Source organism: Pseudophryne corroboree, chromosome 8 (assembly GCF_028390025.1).
Source record: "Pseudophryne corroboree isolate aPseCor3 chromosome 8, aPseCor3.hap2, whole genome shotgun sequence".
Lineage (NCBI taxonomy): Eukaryota > Metazoa > Chordata > Amphibia > Anura > Myobatrachidae > Pseudophryne > Pseudophryne corroboree.
The window spans coordinates 222,198,812-222,226,272 of record NC_086451.1 but is presented as its reverse complement, the minus strand read 5'-3'; the positions used below and the strand labels follow the sequence as shown (position 1 = coordinate 222,226,272).

Here is a 27,461-nt window from a genome sequence, read left to right as displayed (position 1 = left end):
ACAATCACTGCTCTCTCTTCCCGAAATCACATAGTTTTAAGAAATAGAACATCCAACAACCCTTTTCCCCGGCATCACCCACTGCTGTCACCCTCTTCCTGGTGTCACCTTCTTCCTGGCATCACCCACTGCTACCACCCTCTCCGTGGTGTCACCCACTGATGTCACCCCCTCCCTGGCGTCACCCTCTCCCTGGTATCACCCACTGCTGTCACCCTCTCTCTGGCGTCACCCTCCCCGTCACCCTCTCCCTGTTGTCACCCCCTCCCTGGCGTCACCCTCCCCATCACCCTCTCCCTGGCATCACCCACTGCTGCCACCCTCTCCCTGGTGACACTCTCCCTGGAGTCATGTTTTTCCTGTCATCCTCTCCCTGGTGTCACCCACTCCCTGTCACCCACTGCTGTCACCCTCTCTCTGGCGTCACCCTCTACCTGTCACCCACTGCTGTCATCCTCTCTCTGGCGTCACCCTCTACCTGTCACCCACTGCTGTCACCCTCTCTCTGGCGTCACCCACTGCTGTCACCCTCTCTTTGGCGTCACCCTCTACCTGTCACCCACTGCTGTCATCCTCTCTCTGGCGTCACCCTCTACCTGTCACCCACTGCTGTCACCCTCTCTCTGGCGTCACCCACTGCTGTCACCCTCTCTCTGGCGTCACCCTCTACCTGTCACCCACTGCTGTCATCCTCTCTCTGGCGTCACCCTCTACCTGTCACCCACTGCTGTCACCCTCTCTCTGGCGTCACCCACTGCTGTCACCCTCTCTCTGGCGTCACCTTCTACCTGTCACCCACTGCTAGCTATTTTGTTGTCCAGGACTTTCATTAACTTAATAGCGCCGCATCCACGGTGCTATTAAGTTAATGGAAGCCCTGGCCAACAAAATTGCATTCATGTCCTCCACCCACTCCCTTCTCAGTCCCAAACACTAATTATTATTTTTTTTTTTCTATGAAAATGTACAATATATCACAAGTATAATGAGCAGGCAGGCAGCTGGCATTGGCGGCAGCGGCGGTAGGGGTCATCAGCAGGATTCGACAGACATTATGGCTGCAGTGCCTCACCAGCCACTGACCTCACAGCACGCCACTGCATTTGACTACCTGCTGGAACTTCTCAGCACTCACTAAGGGAAGCACCAACTACCGCAAAACCATTGAGACTGTCGATTGTGTTGTGGTGGTATGCAACCCCAGGGGGAATATTGCAATATCTCCTGCTTGTTCGGTGTTGGCATATCAACTATGTGTGCTAGTGTGTGAAGTGATGCTGGTATTGTTAGAAACCCTTTGCCACTGCTTCATCTCCTTACCACAAGATGACCGGCTGGATGACACTGTAAAAGGTTTCCTGCGACGTGGATATTCTCAGTGTGCTGGAGCCATAGATGGGACCCACATACCCATTATTGCCCCTAAAGACAACCCAGCAGATGTAACCCCAAAGGCTGGCACTCTATCATCCTGCAGGCTGTAGTGGACCACAAGTATTGATAAGTATTATGTTGTATTTTAATGTGAGTGATATACTATGCCCTTGATGTGCATTGTTAAACACAGCAAATATGTGTACTGTTCAGTTTCACAGATGTCTTTATCAGCTGGCCTGGTCATGCTCAAGATTCACAGGTATTTGCAATTAGGAATTGTTCTAGATTGCTGAGAAGTACAGTATAATGAGAGGTATATGTATATATAGGTTTTATTTTCTTATGTTTTTCACTTTAACCTAATAGTAGATATCTGCCTGCTGTACTAGGAATATCTCACCATCTGGGTAGTGGGTTTCAGTACCCATCAGGCCATTGCAACCCTATTGTGGATTCTCCTGGTTCTTTATCCTAAAACGCTGCTCCTGTGAGGGAGGTAGCAGGTAATATGCTAGAAGTTCACAAATGCATTTGGATGGAATCACTTTTCATCCCTCCAATCCGCTTTCTCACCATGGCATTCTATATGACAAAGTCTGGATAGACTCTGCTTAAACTTTTGTTCCATTGCTGTTGAAATTATGCCACTGCTCACCTGGCAATTTAGTTTAACCCCAATTGGTTATTATTTACATGGCATCATACCTCCACCATGTTTATTTTGTTTCTGTTTTCCAGCCTTTCAGGGGTAATTACATGAAGAGTGGTTAACAATTTGTGTCTTCTTGCGTCTCTCCTGCAAACTGTATTTGTATGACACTGACAGTTTTTTTGTTATGTGATTAATCAGCAACCTTTTCTACTGAGAGAAGTTTTTACACAGTTTTTTCATTGTTTTTCTCCGTTATGCTTATTGTTAGTTCTCTATTAGACTGTTATCTTTTTTTTTAGGACCATTTAAACATAATGCTTCTATAGGTCTTCTTTCCCTCTTGCCTTAATGCACCTATTGTTTTACTTCCTTATTATCTCTTAGTCCCTGTTGGTGCATACTTAAAATACAACTTCTGCTTATATTAAACGTCTAAAGGTGCATACACACTGGGCATTTTTGCCCAGTGTGTATGCACAGCGATGATCGCTGACATCGCTGGGCTGAAAATCGCTCAGTGCATACACACTGAGCTATTTTCCCCCCTGCCCAGCAATATCAGGGGGGTGAGCGGCTTTCCATAGCAGGACGCTATGAAAAGCTATCCACCCCGCCGTTCATCTGCTGGTGATACCAGTAGATGAACGGCGGCTGCCAGCGATGAAGCGGGAGCGTGCACCAGCGCTCATCGCACATCACCGGGGCATGCTGAAAGCAGCTTAGAAGACCAAAAGTGAGCTGCTTTCAGCTCAAAATCTCCCAGTGTGTATGGGCCTTAAGTCTTTCCATATTCATTTATGCCTTCACTGCTCTATAGTCAACAATTGTATTCATACTATGGTGGCCAATCCCGGGATCGGCGGGATACCGGGATTTAGGGCCAAAAACGGCCGGGATTCAATCCCGGGATTGAAAGCTCCAATCCCGGGGATTGAGGGATCAGCGTTGAGCGTCCACAGGACGCTCAGACGCTGCCTGACTTGCTCCTTCTGGCTCCCCCGGCACAGCATGAGGTCACGCTGCGCTGTCAGCCGCCGCTGTGGAGAGAGAATGTGGAGTTCCCCACCTGCCCGCCCGCGGTATACGGTTAGTTATGTGTGTGGGGCGGGGTGGGGAGAGGGGGCGGTGACATTGTTAAAAGCCAATCACGGGTATCTCGGGAATCCCGGGATTGGCCATTTTTCAATCCTGATACCCAGGATTAAAAAAATGGCCCGGGATTGGGTTCCCTCATTTATACCTTAGAATATATTAAGAATGTCCGAATGGTCGACACTCTCACCATTTAGTAGTACATGCTTGGGTAGCTACCCATATTAGGAAATCAAAAATAGATCCATAGACACAGAAGCCAAGCAGGGGGTGCACTCACCAGGCATAGAAATATCACAGAATATCAATGTTTTGGTACCCACACAGACATTTGTTAAGATGAATATATTATGGTAGTATGCATTTTATCCTTTGAATGTGGACTGTGGCTGCAGCTCGTGTTCTTCCTGTCATGGTAAGGAAAATTGAAAAAAAAACTAGAGTGTTACTGTAGGAGCAATGCATTTTTATATCAGCTTATATTGACCACATAATCTTTATGCATCTTCTATATGTGTATCTATCACTTTGTGTTATGTAAAATTTATCTGAGTAGCATTCTCATGTTTATTGTAAAAAAAATGTCAACTCTGTATGAGGCTTATTATCTGCTTGTGTAAGTTGTCTGGATGCATATGCTCCAATAAAAAACATTTAGAAAAAAAAAAGGCAAGTCCTCTGAGAAAACTTTGGCATTTGTAGAATATTGTTTGTTCATGTAAAAAATACAACAATGTTGTAATTCATTAATTAATAATACACTGTTTTTGTCTCTAGTGTATGAACTAATCATTTATTAAATAATCATAGATATTCAGAAGAGAACCACAACCCAATACATTACAAATCTTGAAATGGAAGATTCAGACAACTCAGTTCAGGAAAATAACAGTTACACATGAAATTCATGAATCATCTCAATTTGAAACAGAAGCTTACAGTCAAGCTCGCCAAACTTCAGCCACAGACCAAATCAATACTTCAAATGCTGACCTAGAGCCTACATATCTAGTTAAAAACCCAATGAGAGAAGGAGACCCACACCTTGTCTGCACAATAAAGTGCACCTAACAGCCTTGTTTTGCCACAAAAGGGGGGACAAACACATTCCCTCAAATAACAATGAAAGATGATAGAGTGGAAAAACACTGGTGCTGAGTGCACAAGATGCGTATCAATGGGTAGAGTGAAAGTGATTGCTATTCACAATTAGCCATTTTTTTTAAAACACAGTCTGAATAATGTAGCAACTATGGTTCTAGGCAAAATGTAAACACACTTTATTCCACTCCAAACACAACATAAAATGACTTACATATATATACACATGAAACTGATAAAAACTGTAAAGTGACTGGTGCTTGGAGAAGTGATCTCTCACCCAAAAGAGGAGGTGCGGTGGGCTTAGCTTAAAAAGCTGATTATTGGTCCCAGGCTGCAGAGCCGGGCACCACCGGACAGAGCTTTAGCCTCGACACGTGGTCACTGGCGTTAAGGTGAAATCCTCACAGCATGTCATCCAAAGTTCAACCTGTTTCGGCCACCTAAATGACCTTTTTAAAGTAGTGGATGACAAGCTGTGTGGCTGATGGGTCTATTATACCCATCTAAATTGGTTAATTGCTGTATGATGAGTCCGTCACTTCCTACTTCAAAGGGTCATTCCCGGAAGTTGCATGTGCATCCCAAAGCTCATCCAATATGCATTCCACTGTGTGTATTTCCTGGTTCGCGGTGACTGGAGCGATACGTCACTTCCAGTCAATGACGCAATATGTCACTTCCCTTCACTCCATCTGATTCCATCCCCGTAGTGCATTGCAACCAGTATTGCACAAAACATGATGATCTTTTTGGTTCTAATAAAACATGGGGAAGTCCGCCTCTAGTGTCCTTATATGATGATCATTCTTGATTTGCTTCTGGTAGTGTTCTGTCCCTCATGAGGCTGAATCCGCCATCTTGTGTAAGGGAACATTGCCCAAAAACATATTGTTTCTACCTTTACAAGGCAGAATTTCCATTCACGATATCCAATATCTCATCACTCTATTTCTGATTTACTTCATCTGGATATTTATGGGGCAGTACTTCACCACAACATCACCAATCTTTGTGGTACTTTGTATTCCCACAGAGTCCTCCCCTATTACCAGTGTGTAAAAACCCAATGCCAAAGGTGAAAAAACTATGACACAGTCACTGCCATCGACTTTGGAAATCAACAGTCTGATACATGCTGCTTTGGATGTCAACAAACGTGTTGTTAGCACAGAATTTGAGGTTCTTCAAAAAGTATTTTATAGAAACTTCTAAAAACGTATAGGAAAATATAAAGGTTCAATAGGAGTTTCTCCTGAACCTCAAGGGAAAAAAAAGATTTTTGTGGAACCCAATCAAAATCCACATAGTTGTGCAGAACAAGATGGAGATGGAAATGCTATGAAAAAACAGTACCAGGATGAAGAATGTTTTACTGAGGTTGGAAATGATGACATCCACCAACAAGCCAGTCCTAAACACTTGTTAAAAAAGCCACAGACATTTTTTGATGATAATGATTGAGAATATTTTAAGGTAAACAAGGGATTTTTTTTAGCATGGTTTTAATAATTTAAAAATTATGTTTTTAAAAAATATTATGTTCCTACCTCAGGATTGAAATTCATTATGTAGCTTATAAATGGAAAGTATTGTTATCTGAGACCAGTGTTACCCAATAGAAGGTGATTAGTTTCAACTCAATCTCTGCTGTGAGTGGTGAACTATTGTGTCACTCATAGCAGCACCGATGATGTGCTTTGGTGCTGAGGTCCATTTGTGGATGCGCCACATTATGCATGCATCATGTGGGTGCAGTGAGGTTTCTGATTGGATCCTTGTAACAAATCTTTTATAAACGCATACATTTCTAAGGGGTAACACCATTTGGAGAATGCGTTATCGAATAAAATTTGTTGATGCTTTCCAGTTTGTTGAAAATTAGAATACTCATAAAAAACCCAAAATGTCAATATCTGCCATTTTTACATCCCACCTCTTATGTCCTTTATATTTCAAACCCACCCTGTGTTTAGAACCAACTTATACCTTTGGGAACAATGTAATTTCTTTATTATTATTTTACACTCACCTCCTCTTGTTTTTTTTTTTTTTTTTTTAACCAATAGGTATCTTTCCACTTATCCACATATGGGAACACATCTAAAATGTAGTCTAAACATTTTTAATATATTCTATACCCGTTTGTTTTTATTAATATTACAATTTTAAACTAAATATTTTATATACAATTTATGAACATAAAATAATATAGGATTATCTAACAAAAATCTATATTTTTTGTGTTAAAACTTTTTTTTTTTGTACACTTAACCCAATATTTCTTCTTTTTTTTAAGGTTGATATATGGAAATCACAAGTTGTTCACTGTTTACTGTACTTTTTATTTTGAGATGGTTACTGTAAGGTATTTATTACAACAAAAATAATGTGTCTAGCAAAACTAGTTAGATTTAACAGCAATGTTGCTATTTTGTCTTTTAGAGTAAATGACAAAATATAAGTATTTATAAAGTGAAAAGTAATGTGGAATTAGAAAAATAGGGCCCCCTGGTTTGGATTACAAACCATGTTGACAAATAGTAGTTAAATATGACAACATGCAGCTTTGGGGCTTATTCACACATTTGCGCAAATATGTGTAACCAAGATCTCTGACTTCTAATATTATGTGGGATTTATATCTGGTTACTTTTATCATTCAGGGTGCTGGGGGAAACAATGTCTCTCTTTTTTTCTTGCTTAGAAATACCCCTCCCTTTCGAGCACCTGAATGATATCATTAAGCTGATTGAGCATCTACCATTATATGTCTGTTGTGAGAGGCAGAGAGGTTCCTGCATTAGGAGGAGGTGCAGGCCCTGACATGCCACATGGAGCATTATGGGGTTGCTCCAAGGTAGGTAGCTCTTAGCTTAGACATATTGTAGTAAGGAGCCATTATCATGTGGCTCCTTGCTGGTTAATCTTAGACCCAGATTGGGATAATGGAGGTGTGGGGCGTGGTGCCTCTGGACTGGCTGAGCTGGATGGCTTCAGTGTGGCATATCTTTACATTCTATTAACACTTTTCACTTATTAATTTTTAACACTATCTCTCTATTTTAATTACATTTAATTTTTGTATCACCTTCTTTATAGCTTCAGCTTCCTAAATACTAATTTATTAACACTATAGTTTTTTTCACTGGTATGTTGCTCTGGGCTTTCTGGCTTATGCTGGTGTTTTGGGGTGCCACACCCTGCACCTAGATATAGCACTAGGGACCCCAAATATACAGAGACGCCTTGATGCGGCTTTGGGGCTTATTCACACATTTGCGCAAATATGTGTAACCAAGATCTCTGAATTCTAATATTATGTGGGATTTATATCTGGTTACTGTTATCATTCAGGGTGCTGGGGGAAACAATGTGGTAAATTTACTAAGATGGGAGTTCTATTTTAGATGGGATGTTGCCCATAGCAACCAATCAGCTTCTACTTCTCATTTATCTAGCACCTTCTAGAAGATAATACCTGGAATCTGATTGGTTGCTACGGGCAACATCCCATCTTAAATAGAACTCCCATCTTAGTAAATTTACCCCAATGTCTCTCTTTTTTTCTTGCTTAGAAATACCCCTCCCTTTTGAGCACCTGAATGATATCATTAAGCTGATTGAGCATCTACCATTATATATGAAAAATGACAACATCCCTGTTAAATTACAACATTTTTTAAATGTCCTTTGCTATGATGTTTGTATAATACAGGAATAATGTTAGTTTATGTATGTAACCGCCAATGTAGCAATAGTATTGATATTTTTTTCATTAATGTAAACTGTTTAAGTAAAGATGGCCTTTAAAGAATCCTCTATATGTATGGTGTTTACATTTACATTTTTGAAATAATGATAAGGTAAATAGGAATATTATGCCCAAATACCTATATTTGTTTGTGAGATTTAAATATACTGTAATATGTCTCACAGGGTTATCACAAAAACACTTGATATCGAATTAATTTCTGGTCAGACACCCATAAGCCGTGGCAGACATATTTTTTCACACAGCCTACGGGGTTATTGAAAAAGCTGTTTATAAATCAGTAGTTTGGGGTCCCAAAGTGAAAAACCAGGACAGTAGAACAACCAAATGGAACTTTTTACAGGTTTAGCCATTTTTACCAAATAAACCATCAGTTCATGATGCGCTAAATATTAATGGGCGTTCCATCACAGGAACTATTTTATTGTAAGTTGCCCATTTTTTATGACGCCTAGCATGGGACACCTGAAACAAATTGTTATCCTCCAAAATGCCTAAGTTAAGTTTTCTAAATAACTAATCACTTTACAAGTATTCATTTAAGTAATTCATTTGAGGTTTTGTGTACCAATTCATCTTTAAATACTGATAGATTCAAGAATGGATTTTTGTATCGTTTAAATTGTTTTTAATATTTTTTATGTTTTTAAAAAAGAAAAAAAGAAATATTTTTTTTTATAAAAACATTTGAACAATATTCAAATAAATGCTTTAACATTTGAGGGAAAAAAAGTGTACTTTTTGTTTCATTTAAACTTATTAAATTGAAAATAATAAAATGTAGATAGACAGAGTATTTATGCTTATGTAAAAAAAAATAGCAACATTATGATTATAATACAAAAACACAATATTGAAATACAGACGTAATATAGAACATCATAGAAAAAACTTTTAAAAATAGTACTCAGACCAATCTATCATGACTTAAACAATTTTTTACATGTCTAGTAAAAAATAATCAACCACACAGAAGTTTAACTCATCTTATTTTCAACAAATATGCTAAAATAGATATCTTACTTAGATCTTAATACTTAAAATAGACACTTAACAATCTATTTAATATAATTTAAGTTTAAATTTTACACATATGAAAATAATATAAAATTGTATACAATATATTTTCAACTCAATAGTATACAGTAACTGTCAGAAGCATTTCATTAAGTAAAAAAAAAAAATTATTCTCTACAACTTTTTGAAAGTTATTTGTAGTTTCTTTAACACTTTTGCACAGCCTTGACTACCTTGTAAGGTACTATCATCATTTTCATCTGAAACATTAGAACGTTTTCTTCTGGCTTAAAACAGTCTCCTACTTCATCTATCATTGTGTCTACTGAAACTCGAATTTGACATATTGGCAGAACCTGCTTTTGATATTATAATTGCCAACACTACTTTCAAAAAGATTAAAGTTCATTAGAAGACTTCCGGTTCTGGTCTCATGCTGTGAAGTCGCATCGCAGCAGAGCTCCGCTAACCCCCGGCAGAAATATTGCTATCTCGACTGTTTTTCAGTCTCCCCTGCACAACTAACCCTCACAGCCCTCAGCGGTAGCGGTGATTTAAGCTCCGCCGGAGGAAGACTGCTGCATCGAGCCGCTGCCCAACATCCAGAGGCCTACGTCTGTCTGCACGTCACAGTAGCGGTCTGCCCGGAGCTATCAGCGGGAGGCGGCGACTCCGTGGAGCCGTGCCCTTACAGACGAGTGACCCCGTCTGCCAGCACGTCCCACCAGCAGAGTTCTCGATCCTGCTAGCGGGTGCGGGAGCCGGATATCATCTTACCAGCACAGCCGCTCTCATTCTCAGTGCTTCAGAGCACCCTGTCGTGGCTGCAGGGACATAGTATGAAACGGCCAGTGTGAATAGCCGTCTGGCAGCTGATTATACTCCTCAGTGGCGCTACTTACATAAGGTACAGTGCTTCTAATATATTTTACACAGCCCTACCGCTGAGTTGTTCTACGCATCTGCTATCCAATAGAGGCCTCTCTCTAAGTGTCTCCAAACACCATTCAGCATACTTATAACACTCCCTGCATTGAACACAGAGACAATTCGAAACCACACGTATCTCCTTCTCTTCAATACCTATAGCTACTAATGGACCGATTCCTGTCCCCCAACTCTTCAGTTAAAGTCCCTGCTTCTTCCCTCCCTATTAGACAAGAGAAAAGGAGGGCCAATACAATTATGGCACCAGGCATCACTACTCCTCCTTCGTCTCCAGCTCCCAAAAAGCTGATAGCGTCACAATCCCTTTCTTGCACACCGTCAACTGATCGGTCTCCTGATTCGCCAATAACATACGCAGATCTGACAGAAGCCATAACACAAGCTATGTCACCATTATTATCCAAAGCAGTGTCGGATATTTCACTTCAATTACAACATCTCTCACATAAAGTCTCCGTTAATGAGAACAGGATCGGAGGTCTTTGTCATGATATGGCAGATGTGCAAGGCAGCATTAAACGTCTTGAAAAGGAAAATGATCAGCTTTGGATGAAGCTGGACGACGCAGAAAATAGGTCCAGAAGAAATAATATTAGGCTGGTTGGTTTAACAGAAACTGTCAAGGGAGATGACCTCGTCCAGTTTGTACGATCTACTTTACCCACTTTACTTGGTATCACTGAATCTTGTAAAGACTTAGTAATTGAACGTGTACACCATGTGGGTCCACCTCCTCGTTCTCCTTCCGGCCATCCACGGGTCACCTTGTTTAGATGCCTTAATTATCTTCACAAAGTTGCTTTCTGGACAGCGTCTAGAAAACTTCGATCCCTTCAATGGGAAAACAACAGATTGCTTATATTTCAAGATTTTCTGCCGAGCTGATGAGAGCTCGAAAGGCCTTCAACCCAATCTGCACAAAATTAGTATCCGTTAAACGCAGATTCTCCATGCTCTACATGGCTAAACTTCGGATTTATGATGGAGACAAGCATCTAGATTTTACCAGTCCGGAAGATGCAGCTGCGTACCTTCGTGAAGAGTCCACAGAAGATCACACCGACATCACAGATGTCATCACTACCGTGGACACCTAATTTTTTTGTTATATTCTAGAAGTTATGGTTTTGTTCTTTGTTTTGCTCTATTTGATAATGGGAATATAAGTATGATTTCACTCTCTGATTTCCCCTGTTTAAACAGGGTACTTGTGATGGAATCCCTCAAGTTCTATTTAGTTAAATATGATATCTAGAGTGCATGGTTACCTATGCGGGCTTTCTCATTGTACTAACACTCTTTTGTCTTTTTAACAATTATATTAACCTAGAGGTATATATCTTTCTATGCTGTATTTTACATACCATCCTACAACTTTCTCTTTATAACGTATTGGCATTCCTCCATTATATTATTATGTTTAATTACCCAGATACCACTGTCGGGGAGTTATCTGGAGTACTGCACCGGATTAGAATATATGCAGAGTCTAATCTTGGTTTTCTTACTTTATTTACTGTTCGGAAGTTTGTTTGCTTGTCAAACATTTATCACACTTCACTATGTTTCCATGTATTGTTCCTCTGCCCCTCCCCCTCCTATCCCCATTTCCACTTTTCTGATTCTGATCTTTAACGAAACTATTAACGACACACTATTTCTAATTTCTACCCTTTTCTGGTTTGTGAATGGATGACCTTAAAATTGGTACGCTAAATGTTGGTGGTATTAATTCCCCGGCTAAACGCCGTAAAATACTCTTGTATTTATCCAAAATAAATATTAATATTGCTTTTCTACAGGAAACTCACTTGACACAACAGGAGTCTTTGAAATTGCAGATGTCACATTGGTCCCTCATAGCGGCAGCCCCGTACAACTCCAAATCTAGAGGAGTTGTTCTCATAGCAAAGCGTAACCTAAACATACAAGTTCTTTCTTCTGATATAGACCCTAACGGTCGTTTTCTAATTGTCAAATTATCCATTAATTCACGTGTCTTCATCTTTTGCAATATATATGCCCCAAATATATACAACAAATCCTTTTTTCAGACGCTCCTAGTTAAATTAACTCCTTACGCCAATGATAACCTTCTGGTTTGTGGTGATTTCAACGTAATCTCCTCTGCCTACTTAGACCACTCCAATACTTTCAAGACACCCCAACACCTTCCTAAACTCGGGATACCTCTTTTCTCTGAAAACTTACAACTAATTGATATATGGCGTGCACTTCATCCTATTGAAAGAGAATTTTCTTGCCACTCCTCCGCTCATGATACATTCTCTAGAATAGACTATATTCTTATTTCACAACATCTATTCCCAACAGTAACAGAATCGGCCATCGAACCCATTTTTATTTCTGACCACGCATTGATTTGGTTTTCTTTCATATTACAACCTAAATACACATCGACTCCTCAATGGAGATTTCCATCTCATTTATCTAATTCTACGAAGTTTTGTGACTTCTTACAAGGGGCTTGGGATTCCTTTTATTTCGCAAATAAACTACACTCCGAAACAGACCCTCCCTTATTTTGGCAAACAGCTAAATCAGTACTCCGTGGGGACATTATCTCATACTCCACTGCTCTAAAAAAAAAGTATGCTCAATCTTACTTAGAGTTGCAACATTCCCTTTCTGAAGCTTAACAAGCTTTCAAAACCCACCCCTCACCACTCACGAAATCTGCGTATTCCACAATAAAACTCCAATTTAATGAGTTTCTCTCTGCAATGGGAGATAAATACAAATTCAAAGTTGACTTTCGTTTTCATAAATTTGGAAATAAAATAGCTAAACTCCTTACTAATATTTTAAAAGGTACTTCTCCTCCCATGATGGTACATCCCTTGAAACTCCTTGATGGCTCCCTAACTACTGATCATCAATGTATAGCTAAAATCATGAAGTCATTCTACGAATCTCTTTATTCTGACTGTACACCTCCCCATAATGAGTCTCTCCAACCTTAGTCTTTCCCCCATCTCCCTCAAATACCTTCTAACTTTCTGGATTCTCTCACCGAACCTATTACATTAGAGGAGGTTCGCTTCGCAGTTAACCACTTAAAACCCAATAAAGCCCCTGGGCCAGACTGTTTTTCTAGTGAATTTTACAAGTTGTTACTAGACAAAATTGATAACCACCTTCTGGCATTGTACAACTCCATAATCCAGTCTGGGACCCTCCCCCTATATTTTAATAGCGCTATAATAAAGGTTCTCCTAAAACCTGGCCGTGATTCCTCTCTTCCAAGTTCTTATCGCCCAATTTCGCTTTTAAATTTAGATTACAAAATCCTTACAAAAATTATAGCCGATCGTCTTAAATTTTCCCTCCCTCACATAATCCACCCAGACCAATCTGGTTTTATTTGGGGCCCTCACTCTGTAACTAATGTACGCAAAGTGATTTCTGTGATTCTACACTTAAACCCGCTTCCCTCACCTGCTCATAATATCATACTAGCTTTAGACGCAGAAAAAGCTTTTGATCTCTTGACTTGGTCCCATCTTTTTAAATCTATGCTGCTTTTTGGTTACTCTTCATCTTTTATTTCAATTATTCAAACTTTATACACCTCACCTGTTTCTCAGCTTTACTGCAATGGCCAATTATCAACTCCTTTTACTGTTTCTCGAGGTACACGTCAAGGTTGCCCCCTCTCTCCTTTACTTTTTGCTATAGCTATCGAGCCTTTGGCAATCTCTATCAGGAACTCCCCTAATATTCAAGGTATTTCAATCGGTGATGTCACATTAAAAATTGTCCTTTACGCAGATTACTTATTACTGTTTTTGACCAACCCTTCTACCTCCCTACCCTCACTATTCTCCTTAATATCCAATTTTGGCGCCCAAGCAGGATTTAAGATAAATACCTCTAAATCGGAAATTCTAACAATTAGCGATCCAGATACCACCACACTGCTTCCCTCTGACTCTTTATCTTTACCTTCACTCAAAACAGATATTAAATATTTAGGTTTACGTATTCCCTCTGATCTTTCTTCTCTATATAGACTCAATTATACTCCAACTCTCTCGAAAATATTTTCACTTTATGATTCTTGGCTTAACTTCACATTATCTATCCTAGGTAGAATAGCAATTGTTAAGAGCGTCATCTTCCCGAAAATTTTCTATTACAAATGTTGCCGATTAGTCTTTCTATCTCGGATCTGAAACGTTTTGATCAACTTACCTCAAAGTTTTTATGGCTAAATAAGCGCCCTAGAATTGCTTTTCATAAACTACAAACTCATAGATCTCACGGAGGTATGTCCCTTCCAAATCTAAAACTTGATACTCTAGCCACTCATTTTAGATACATTTCCGACTGGTTACTCTCTAAATCCTCTTACACTTCTTACACTTTAGATACAGCACTCTTTAGTAGTGATGAGCGGATTCGGTTTTACTCGGTTTTACTCGGTTCTCAAAACCGAATCTTATTGACTCACTGATGTCACGTGTTTTGGATAGCCAATAAGATTCGGTTTTGAGAACCGAGTAAAACCGAGTAAAACCGAATCCGCTCATCACTACTCTTTAGTCCATACTCTCCTAGTGCCCTTCTTCATTCCAAGAAATCTGACATTCCCACCCATATTCTACATCATATTTTATTTCAAGACACTTACTAAGCTTGGCTGACTATTAATAAAAAACTAGCGAGAAAACCATCTTCTTCTCCATACAACACACTTTGGGGAAACCCTTCGTTTTCTCCTTCACTTTACAACCCAATTTTCCTCACATGGAAAGACAAAGGTCTATCTCTCATCTCACAGGTCTTTGATCCTGGAGGCAATATACTCACTTTTTCCACCCTTCAACCACAATACTCTTTACACACTTCTAATTTCTTCATGTTTTTACAAGCGCGACATTATGTTCTTTCTTTAGATTCTAGTACTAGGAATTTACATTCTACTGATTCTATTAATTCCCTTCTACGCCTTCTCAACAGTATCCCCTATTGTACCAAACTTCTTTATTCTATGCTTTTGCCTACCTCTACTACAAAAACATGGCAATCACTAGCGTTAACATGGCATACTGATATCCCTGACATTGATTCCACCCTGGTACTCACTAAACACTGTCATAAGACTCTTAAATATTTGAAATCCTCATATCTTCAAGAAGTGCATTGGAAAACCATACACAGAGCTTACATTTCCCCAGCACAAAGACATCATATGTCATCAAACACATCTGATGCATGTTTAAAATGTCGCTTTTCTCACGCTACTTTTTTCCATTGTTTTTGGGAATGTGGTAAGATAAGGCGCTTCTGGAACAAGGTAACTGTTCATTTAAACTCTTTATTTTCCACACACGTACTTCCTGATCCATTAGCTTGCCTATGTGCAAACTAGAAAAATTGGCTCCCCAATCAGAACCTTTCCCTCCATTTACCGTTGTTGGTGACCATTGTGACACTTGCAAAGAAAATTATTCTTATACATTGGATATCTCCCTCTTCCCCAACCTTACAAGAACTTAAACTAAAGCTACTTCGACACCTCTACTTTGATAGAAATAATACTTTCCCTGATATTGGTAAACATGTTGAAAAGTTTTATGATAAATGGTCTCCTTTTATACAATCCCTAGATTTGCCTACTCAGGATCGTATTATGAAAGTATATGAAAATACAGAATGGCACTTATTACGCATTCTCGCTATGTTTTAATACCACATGCACTTTCACTTTGACTCACTCGATAAGTTTTTCTGTGCCTTTCTATATTACAAAGGATACCCTTCTCTTATTTAAGATCAGACATCTCCCTTTCCCTTCCAGCCCTCCCTCGTCACTCTTCTGTCCCTATTGTTTTCATTATTGCTGTCATTATTGTTTTAGAGAATTTATTATGCTTGAGTCCTCAGCTGTAACCTAACATGCAATTTCTTTGTTGTTGTTTTCTATTGGCCTATGTTATAGGTTACTGTCTACAACAACACAAGGATCGCTTCTATACATTTGGATTCTTACGTTCTGATTTCATGACGATACTGTTTTTGTATTGTATATACCTTTATCTTTAAACAATAAAAATTGTATTGAAAAAAAAAAAGTTTATTAGAAAATATTTAAAAGATCATAGATTGCTGTAAATTGTGCTTAAATCTTAATTTTAGATAACTTAATTTGTCCTGTTCTGTGCTTAGCCACCTGATGCTCAATAATTAATATGTAATATCCAGGGGTGAAATTTATTTTGTCTTAAGAAGCAATGTCTGCTCTCTCCATTGGTTCAGTCAAATGTAGTACTGATTGCTTGGCTCAGTACAGTCCACCTCCTCAAAACACCCATTACGTTTAGTTAAGCAATTCAAATGCTGCCTTGAATTTTGACAGGTGTGTGGACTATTGCTTTAGTTCTATATAAAGAGCACATGTTGCTGTATTGACGTGTTCCTTCTTGGATTCCTGGGTGTTTGTGAGCTGTATTGAGAGTATACTGCCCCCACAGGAGTGAGTGGAGAATTAAAGGGCTGCTGAAGAACTGTGATCATACAGTAGTCAAGTTTTCTTCCTTCATCAGGGTCTCTGTTGGGTCTGGTGGATCTATGTGTCCCCTAAGGTGGAGTAACAGTGAAACTGGAATACTGCCTTGCTGGAAGTATAGGGGAAGAGCCAAAACAGTATTGATTCAAGCCTAGGGGTGGTCACTAATAGATCAGTATCATACTGTAATCGTATACTGTATGTTCCTGTTATATTTACCGCAGTGTGACTTTTTTTATACTTTTACCCATAGTATTATCATTGCTGTGTTTGTATTTACCCTTATCCCTGCTAGTGCCTTCTTTTAATAAACCTTAAATATTATATAAGTGGATATTTGCCTGAATGGGATATATGTTACTATGTCCTCTAGTTATGGCAGTCTTTGCTGGTTATCCCAGACATACTCTTAGTTGCTTGTCCAAAGCAAAATAGCCATGGAGTACCCCACTATAATGACATTTGGGAAATGAGTCTTTCCCATTTACTAATAACACTGGCCAAACTCTATTGTATTGTATGTATAAGACACTCTGGCCAAAATGTATTAAGCTTTAACAAGAGATAAAGTGGAAACAGATAAAAAGTGATAAATGACCAGCCAATCAGCTTCCTAACTGCCATGTCTCAGGCTGTGTTTGAAAAATTACATTGGGCCTCTGTTACATCATTTTACTGTGAAAAGATTGAGTAATTTTAGCACTTACTGCTAACAGCTTCAAGCCACAATGGTGTAATGCAGGCTACATGTTTATGTGTCAATATGTTCAGCTATAGTAACAAAATGCGTCTAATTGCAAACTTTTAAGATTTTCCAGGCCATGAGTCTAGAGTTTCAATGAAGGGTAGGTGCTAGTTGGAATGCGTATATGGTGTATCTATAATGGGTGCTGTGTGTGCAGGTCACACAGGCCCCTGGGTCCAGAGGGGACCACACATCACACCCTGCACTCATTAATTCTATGCTTACATCTCCAGAGTCCAGCGGCTGTGTCAGTGACAGTGATTCTGAGCACTAGTTGGTGCACAGGTTTATGGGAAAATGGTGCGGTGGCCATTTTCCCGGAGACCTGAGCACCACCTTGTGCTCAGAATTACTGTCAGTGGTGCTAGCGCTGCTTGCTAGAGACTAGGGGACTGAGACAGAGACGGCATAAGGGTTCCCTCCTTTCTTTATATGCCCATGCATATTTATTACCCCATGGCTCATCAGTTCTACTATTTGGTAGGATAGATAATCAGGGAGGGGCAAGTTTTTTTTCCGGTTGGAGGTCCCCTTAAATCATAGTGAGCTTTTTATAGGCATAGGAAAGATAACCAAAGCTTAAGATAAATGTAACACCTACTGTACCGAATAGCACAAAGGAACTTTCGATGTCATTGAAGTACTGTATAAAGTTCCCACAGTACAGCCTCCGAATGCCACTTTTAGTTGCCATTCTGCGAATGCTATTTTGCTCTATATTATAATTTGTTTGGGCTGGAGATGGAATCCCAACGGCCGGGATCCCAGTGGTCAGAATACTGAGACCCAGATTCCGGCCTCCAGAATTCCGGCAACAGGCCAAGCGCTAGAAAGCCCCTTGAGAGCTCGCCATACTGCGGGCTCAGTTGCTTGCATCGTTTGCCACATGTTCTATTCCCACTCTATGGGTGTCATGGCGCAGCTTTTGGTGTTCTGAGCGGTCAGGAACCCAGCGTCGGTATTGTGACCGCCAGGATCCCGACCGGCGGGATATTAACTACATCCCATTTGTTTTCTATGAATAGAGCTGGGGGCGGCGACAATCCATTATCACTGCCATGTAGTGTGGTAAGGTTAGGACTGCAAACACTTCAGACCAAACGGTGCTGTAGAATTGTACAAAATATTGAGGCTGAAAGTGGAATGATGTGAAATTTCATAAGAACAGTTTTGAAAATTGTTCTAATCTCTTATCCAGACGGCCATGAGGTAATTACAGTACTGAGTACCCAATAACATTTCCATGTTTATTTTGATGGCAGAAAAGGATAAAGCAGGAGAAAATGTCAAACAATCACAATATTTGAATTCAGAGATTTATCAGACTACTAAAAAATTTCATAATAAACACAATAAACAAATCAAAATGCAGAGAAGAGCTTTCGCCACATATAGTTTGTGTCCATGTTGCAGCAGCCAGCACAGTTTACATATTATTGTGCTCAGAAGTTTTGTATAAGTATCACAAACTTTATTTCAGGTACAGTAATTTGCTCTTATTTGGTCATTAAAGCGAGACAATTTATTTTTATGAATAATGCTGATTTATAGTGATGTGCACCGGACATTTTTCGGGTTTTGTGTTTTGTTTTTAAAATTAGGTTCCGCGGCCGTGTTTTGGATTCGGAAGTTTTTTACAAAAAAAACTCAAAAACAGCTTAAATCATAGAATTTGGGGGTCATTTTGATCCAACAGTATTATTAACCTCAATAACCATAATTTCCACTCATTTCCAGTCTATTCTGAACACCTCACACCTCACAATATTATTTTTAGTCCTAAAATTTGCACCGAGGTCGCTTGATGACTAAGCTAAGCGACCCAAGTGGCCGACACAAACACCTGGCCCATCTAGGAGTGGCACTGCAGTGTCAGACAGGATGGCACTTCAAAAAAATAGTCCCCAAACAGCACATGATGCAAAGAAAAAAAAAAGAGGTGCAATGAGGTAGCTGTGTGACTAAGCTAAGCGACCCAAGTGACCGACACAAACACCTGGCCCATCTAGGAGTGGCACTGCAGTGTCAGACAGGATGGCAGATTAAAAAAATTGTCCCCAAACAGCACATGATGCAAAGAAAAAAGAGGCGCAATGAGGTAGCTGTGTGACTAAGCTAAGCGACCCAAGTGGCCGACACAAACACCTGGCCCATCTAGGAGTGGCACTGCAGTGTCAGACAGGATGGCAGATTAAAAAAATTGTCCCCAAACAGCACATGATGCAAAGAAAAAAAGAGGCGCAATGAGGTAGCTGTGTGACTAAGCTAAGCGACCCAAGTGGCCAACACAAAAACCTGGCCCATCTAGGAGTGGCACTGCAGTGTCAGACAGGATGGCAGATTAAAAAAATAGTCCCCAAACAGCACATGATGCAAAGAAAAAAAGAGGCACAATGAGGTAGCTGTGTGACTAAGCTAAGCGACCCAAGTGGCCGACACAAACACCTGGCCCATCTAGGAGTGGCACTGCAGTGTCAGACAGGATGGCAGATTAAAAAAATAATCCCCAAACAGCACATGATGCAAAGAAAAAAAGAGGCGCAATGAGGTAGCTGTGTGACTAAGCTAAGCGACCCAAGTAGCCGACACAAACACCTGGCCCATCTAGGAGTGTCACTGCAGTGTCAGACAGGATGACAGATTAAAAAAATTGTCCCCAAACAGCACATGATGCAAAGAAAAAAGAGGCGCAATGAGGTAGCTGTGTGACTAAGCTAAGCGACCCAAGTGGCCGACACAAACACCTGGCCCATCTAGGAGTGGCACTGCAGTGTCAGACAGGATGACAGATTAAAAAAATTGTCCCCAAACAGCACATGATGCAAAGAAAAAAAGAGGCGCAATGAGGAAGCTGTGTGACTAAGCTAAGCGACCCAAGTGGCCGACACAAGCACCTGGCCCATCTAGGAGTGGCACTGCAGTGTCAGACAGGATGGCAGATTAAAAAAATTGTCCCCAAACTGCACATGATGCAAAGAAAAAAAGAGGCGCAATGAGGTAGCTGTGTGACTAAGCTAAGCGACCCAAGTGGCCGACACAAAGACCTGGCCCATCTAGGAGTGGCACTGCAGTGTCAGGCAGGATGGCACTTCAAAAAAATTGTCCCCAAACAGCACATGGTGCAAAGAAAAATGAAAGAAAAAAGAGGTGCAAGATGGAATTGTCCTTGGGCTCTCCCACCCACCCTTATGTTGTATAAACAGGACATGCACACTTTAACAAACCCATCATTTCAGCGACAGGGTCTGCCACACAACTGTGACTGAAATGACTGGTTGGTTTGGGCCCCCACCAAAAAAGAAGCAATTTATCTCTCCTTGCACAAACTGGCTCTACAGAGGCAAGATGTCCACCTCCTCCTCATCGTCCGATTCCTCACCCCTTTCACTGTGTACATCCCCCTCCTCACAGATTATTAATTCGTCCCCACTGGAATCCACCATCTCAGGTCCCTGTGTACTTTCTGGAGACAATTGCTGGTGAATGTCTCCACGGAGGAATTGATTATAATTCATTTTGATGAACATCATCTTCTCCACATTTTCTGGAAGTAACCTCGTACGCCGATTGCTGACAAGGTGAGCGGCTGCACTAAACACTCTTTCGGAGTACACACTGGAGGGGGGGCAATTTAGGTAAAATAAAGCCAGTTTCTGCAAGGCCCTCCAAATTGCCTCTTTTTCCTGCCAGTATACGTACGGACTGTCTGACGTGCCTACTTGGATGCGGTCACTCATATAAACCTCCACCATTCTTTCAATGGTGACAGAATCATATGCAGTGACAGTAGACGGCATGTCAGTAATCGTTGGCAGGTCCTTCAGTCCGGACCAGATGTCAGCACTCGCTCCAGATTGCCCTGCATCACCGCCAGTGGGTGGGCTCTGAATTCTTAGCCTTTTCCTCGCACCCCCAGTTGCGGGAGTATGTGAAGGAGGAGCTGTTGACATGTTACGTTCCGCTTGACTTGACAATTTTCTCACCAGCAGGTCTTTGAACCTCTGCAGACTTGTGTCTGCCGGAAAGAGAGATACAACGTAGGTTTTAAATCTAGGATCGAGCACGGTGGCCAAAATGTAGTGCTCTGATTTCAACAGATTGACCACCCGTGAATCCTTGTTAAGCGAATTAAGGGCTCCATCCACAAGTCCCACATGCCTAGCGGAATCGCTCTGTTTTAGCTCCTCCTTCAATGTCTCCAGCTTCTTCTGCAAAAGCCTGATGAGGGGAATGACCTGACTCAGGCTGGCAGTGTCTGAACTGACTTCACGTGTGGCAAGTTCAAAGGGTTGCAGAACCCTGCACAACGTTGAAATCATTCTCCACTGCGCTTGAGTCAGGTGCATTCCCCCTCCTTTGCCTATATCGTAGGCAGATGTATAGGCTTGAATGGCCTTTTGCTACTCCTCCATCCTCTGAAGCATATAGAGGGTTGAATTCCACCTCGTTACCACCTCTTGCTTCAGATGATGGCAGGGCAGGTTCAGGACTGTTTGCTGGTGCTCCAGTCTTCGGCACGCGGTGGCTGAATGCCGAAAGTGGCCCGCAATTCATTGGGCCACCGACAGCATCTCTTGCACGCCCCTGTCGTTTTTAAATAATTCTGCACCACCAAATTCAATGTATGTGCAAAACATGGGACGTGCTGGAATTTGCCCAGATGTAATGCACGCACAATATTGGTGGCGTTGTCCGATGTCACAAATCCGCAGGAGAGTCCAATTGGGATAAGCCATTCTGCGATGATGTTCCTCAGTTTCCGTAAGAGGTTGTCAGCTGTGTGCCTCTTATGGAAAGCGGTGATACAAAGCGTAGCCTGCCTAGGAACGAGTTGGCGTTTGCGAGATGCTGCTACTGGTGCCGCCGCTGCTGTTCTTGCTGTGGGAGGCAATATATCTACCCAGTGGGCAGTCACAGTCATATAGTCCTGAGTCTGCCCTGCTCCACTTGTCCACATGTCCGTGGTTAAGTGGACATTGGGTACAACTGCATTTTTTAGGACACTGGTGACTCTTTTTCTGACGTCTATGTACATTTTCGGCATCGCCTGCCTAGGGAAATGGAACCTAGATGGTATTTGGCACCGGGGACACAGTACCTCAATCAAGTCTCTAGTTGCCTGTGAAAAAACGGTGGAAACCGGACACACGTTTCTCACTGCCCAGGCTGCCACGGCCTGAGTTGTCCGCTTTGCAGCAGGATGACTGCTGTGATATTTCATCTTCCTCGCAAAGGACTGTTGGACAGTCAATTGCTTACTGGAAGTTTTACAAGTGGTCTTCCGACTTCCCCTCTGAGATGACGATCGACTCCCAGCAGCAACCTCAGCAGCGCCAGCAGCAGTAGGCGTTACACTCAAGGATGCATTGGAGGAATCCCAGGCAGGAGAGGACTCGTCAGACTTGACAGTGACATGGCCTGCAGGACTATTGGCTTTCCTGTATAAGGAGGAAATTGACACTGAGGTAGTTGGTGGTGTGGTTTGCAGGAGCTTATTTACAAGAGGAAGGGATTAAGTGGTCAGTGGACTGCTTCCGCTGTCATCCAAAGTTTTTGAACTTGTCACTGACTTCTGATGAATGCGGTCCAGGTGACGTATAAGGGAGGATGTTCCTAGGTGGTTAACGTCCTTACCCCTACTTATTACAGCTTGACAAAGGCAACACACGGCTTGACACCAGTTGTTCGCATTTCTGTTGAAATAATTCCACACCGAAGAGGTGATTTTTTTTTTTGTATTTTGATCAGGCATGTCAATGGCCATATTCGTCCCACGGACAACAGGTGTCTCCCCGGGTGCCTGACTTAAACAAACCACCTCACCATCAGAATCCTCCTTGTCAATTTCCTCCCCAGCGCCAGCAACACCCATATCCTCATCCTGGTGTACTTCAACAGTGACATCTTCAATTTGACTATCAGGAACTGGACTGCGGGTGCTCCTTCCAGCAATTGCAGGGAACGTGCAAATGGTGGAAGGCGCAACCTCTTCCCGTCCAGTGTTGGGAAGGTCAGGAATTGTAACCGACACAATTGGACTCTCCTTGGGGATTTGTGATTTAGAAGAACGCACAGTTATTTGCTGTGCTTTTGCCATCTTAACTCTTTTAAGTTTTCTAGCAGGAGGATGACTGCTTCCATCCTCAGGTGAAGCTGAACCACTAGCCTTGAACATAGGCCAGGGCCTCAGCCGTTCCTTGCCACTCCGTGTCGTAAATGGCACATTGGCAAGTTTACGCTTCTCCTCAGATGATTTTGATTTAGATTTTTGGGTCATTTTACTGATCTTTATTTTTTTGGATTTTACATGCTCTCTACTATGACATTGTGCATCGGCCTTGGCATACGACGTTGATGGCATTTCATTGTCTCGGCCATGACTAGTGGCAGCAGCTTCAGCACGAGGTGGAAGTGGATCTTGATCTTTCCCTATTTTACCCTCCACATTTTTGTTCTCCATTTTTTAATGTGTGGAATTATATGCCAGTAATAGATCAACGTATAATACTGGTGGTCACTGGTCAGCAAAACTCTGCACTGTACTCCTCCTATATAATAATCTGGTGGTCCCCAGTACCCACAATAAAGCAGTGTGAGCACAGATATATGCAGCACACTGAGCACAGATATGGAGCATTTTTCAGGCAGAGAACATATAATACTGGTGGTCACTGGTCAGCAAAACTCTGCACTGTACTCCTCCTATATAATACTGGTGGTCCCCAGTCCCCACAATAAAGCAGTGTGAGCACAGATATATGCAGCACACTGAGCACAGATATGGAGCGTTTTTCAGGCAGAGAACGTATAATACTGGTGGTCACTGGTCAGCAAAACTCTGCACTGTACTCCTCCTATATAATATACTGGTGGTCCCCAGTCCCCACAATAAAGCAGTGTGAGCACAGATATATGCAGCACACTGAGCACAGATATGGAGCGTTTTTCAGGCACAGAACGTATAATACTGGTGGTCACTGGTCACTGGTCAGCAAAACTCTGCACTGTACTCCTCCTATATAATACTGGTGGTCCCCAGTCCCCACAATAAAGCAGTGTGAGCACAGATATATGCAGCACACTAAGCACAGATATGAAGCGTTTTTCAGGCAGAGAACGTATAATACTGGTGGTCACTGGTCAGCAAAACTCTGCACTGTACTCCTCCTATATAATATACTGGTGGTCACCAGTCCCCACAATAAAGCAGTGTGAGCACAGATATATGCAGCACACTGAGCACAGATATGGAGCGTTTTTCAGGCAGAGAACGTATAATACTGGTGGTCACTGGTCAGCAATACTCTGCACTGTACTCCTCCTATATAATATACTGGTGGTCCCCAGTCCCCACAATAAAGCAGTGTGAGCACAGATACATGCAGCACACTGACCACACATATGGAGCATTTTTCAGGCAGAGAACGTATAATAATGGTGGTCACTGGTCACTGGTCAGCAAAACTCTGCACTGTACTCCTCCTATATAATACTGGTGGTCCCCAGTCCCCACAATAAAGCAGTGTGAGCACAGATATATGCAGCACACTGAGCACAGATATGGAGTGTTTTTCAGGCAGAGAACGTATAATACTGGTGGTCACTGGTCAGCAAAACTCTGCACTGTACTCCTCCTATATAATATACTGGTGGTCCCCAGTCCCCACAATAAAGCAGTGTGAGCACAGATATATGCAGCACACTGAGCACAGATATGGAGCGTTTTTCAGGCAGAGAACGTATAATACTGGTGGTCACTGGTTAGCAAAACTCTGCACTTTACTCCTCCTATATAATACTGGTGGTCCTCAGTCCCCACAATAAAGCAGTGTGAGCACAGATATATGCAGCACACTGAGCACAGATATGGAGCGTTTTTCAGGCAGAGAACATATAATACTGGTGGTCACTGGTCAGCAAAACTCTGCACTGTACTCATCCTATAATACTGCTGGTCCCCAGAATAAATATATTTGCAGCCCCCTGAAACAAAGTGAGAGGACGCCAGCCACGTCCTCTCACTATCATTTCCAATGCACAAGTGAAAAATGGCGGCGACGCGCGGCTCCTTATATAGATTCCGAATCCCGCGAGAATCCGACAGCGGGATGATGACGTTCGGGCGCACTCGGGTTAACCGAGCAAGGCGGGAGGATCCGAGTCGCTCGGACCCGTGAAAAAAAAAGGTGAAGTTCGGGCGGGTTCGGATCCCGAGGATCCGAACCCGCTCATCACTACTGATTTATGAACTGCTATCGCAATACATCTACACAGTGAGCATGGAACCACTCCAGCCCATTTGTGAGATTTTATTTAGTGATGAATAAATGTTCTGAACAGATAATATCAACCATCAGAGCTCCCTTATTGTACGAAGTACTGCCAGATATCATTTCTTTATGTCTTTTCAGAGTGTATGTTTCTGTTTCCACTTATATATATTATTTAGAGAACACTTTACTGAGATATGCTGATTGGAAATTGCCTCTGCTGCCAAGCTTCCCAGAAAGTTCAGATAACTATGTCCCAGTTTTCCCTGGGTGCAGTGGAAAGTGGGACAGTGATGGCTGCAATCACAAGCAAAGTGTGCTCATATCAAATATGTAATAAACATTTACAATGAGAAATAAGATACAATAGGCAAAAGAGGGACAGTGATAGCAAAAACATGCAAAGGTAATTATTGTAAACATTTTTCTTGAAGAAATCTGAAACGCTGTGTATCATGTGCCTTGTTTATTTAGTGGATCAACTGAACCCTAAATATGTCTTTACTCATGACAGGTCGCTAATGATAAAAAGATGGATGATGAATCACAATACCAAGGAGTCATCAGGACTTTGTTTTGGAAGTAGAGTCAAACAATCACTGATAATTCCACAACAATGGTAACGTATAATACCTTCCCTTTTTATATGATGTAATACTTAAGTGAAAACACCTTACAAATAATGACTGCACGATGCAGCCATATCCACACAAAGAAAGAATGGCTGCAATCACATAATTGGTTTGTTAAGAAAGATTGTGTTGCTTATATCAATGTCCAGAGTAGTTAGGGAGCCTAACGTGGACTCTTGGCTGTTCTCAGAATTGCATACACTTTTCATCATGTGAGCCTCTTGCATTATATGTGTACTTTTCCTTCCGTTCCTAATCACAATTAATATACAGTACACAGTACTCCCAGAGGTGTGTAAATTAGACTCAATGCCAGTTTTTTACAGTGTCATAATTTTCATTACTTACTGGCTACAAAACTGTTTTGCAGTGCAATGAGCTTTTTTTCATGTGTTACCTAAGATTCTAGCTCCTCTATTAAAAAAAAAAAACATTGGTAGGGAATTTTTTATTTTTTTTTGAAGGTGGCAGCCTTGTACATTTAAATGTCCTTCTCTGGCCAGGTAACAGCACAGATGCAAATCCAATTGAGATTCTTTTGGCAGTTGTAAAGAAAAAACACAAGAAGAAGATGATCACCACCAAGACTGGCCTCATAGAAGAACTTATCCGAATATGGCATAAGGATGAAGACATCAAGGGAAAATGTGAAACTCCCATGAACAGCATGGAAAACTGTAACAAAATGATAATAAACAACAAAGTATATCATACTCTTCGCAAGCATAATGGCTTTTATTAACGCTGTATGCTTGAAGTAAATCACAAGAGACAGCTCTCCCAATAAGAGCTGTCCTTTGTGATGACAGGACTTCCGGGTTTATGGCCCTGAGTCTTGTCTGCATATGCGTTGGCTGGTGCACATGCTGCAGGGGATGCTGGGTGGGATTCAATGGGATCTTTCTTAGGGGTGAAATCCAAAGAAACCCAGCACATCCAAGCGATACATATGCAGTAAGCGTCAAACCTCTGAAGACTGAGTTAGAGAGCAAAACCGTTATTGATGCATACAACCAAAAGTATAACAGTTTGTCAATCAAAATGTTTTATGGAAACAGTGTTACTTTAAATTCTGTATTTGCGTTGATAATCTGCATACCTCTGTATAGTCTTCCAAAGTCAATGGTCAACTACACTGCAGCTTGCTTGTATGTGTTTTTTTTTTTTTTTGGGGGGGGGGGGGGGATGAGGGGGTGAGGGGGGGATGTCTAAGAGGTGTTTGGGTTTATCTCTATAATTTCAACCTCAGCCAAGATATAGTCCACCTTTCCATGTTTTATAATAAATATTATATATATATATATATATATATATATATAT

At 41.3% G+C, this 27,461-nt stretch overlaps 1 long non-coding RNA gene across 1 annotated transcript in view; it reads left to right on the top strand.

Moving 5' to 3' along the window:
* Positions 1-27,171, top strand: part of LOC134947634 (uncharacterized) — a 30,274-nt gene extending 3,103 nt beyond the window's left edge. Inside the window, exons 2-3 of the long non-coding RNA XR_010182667.1 lie at positions 26,024-26,128; positions 26,645-27,171. This is a non-coding gene — a long non-coding RNA (uncharacterized LOC134947634). The remainder of the gene's footprint in view (positions 1-26,023; positions 26,129-26,644) is intronic.
* The last annotated feature ends 290 nt before the right edge of the window (positions 27,172-27,461 follow it).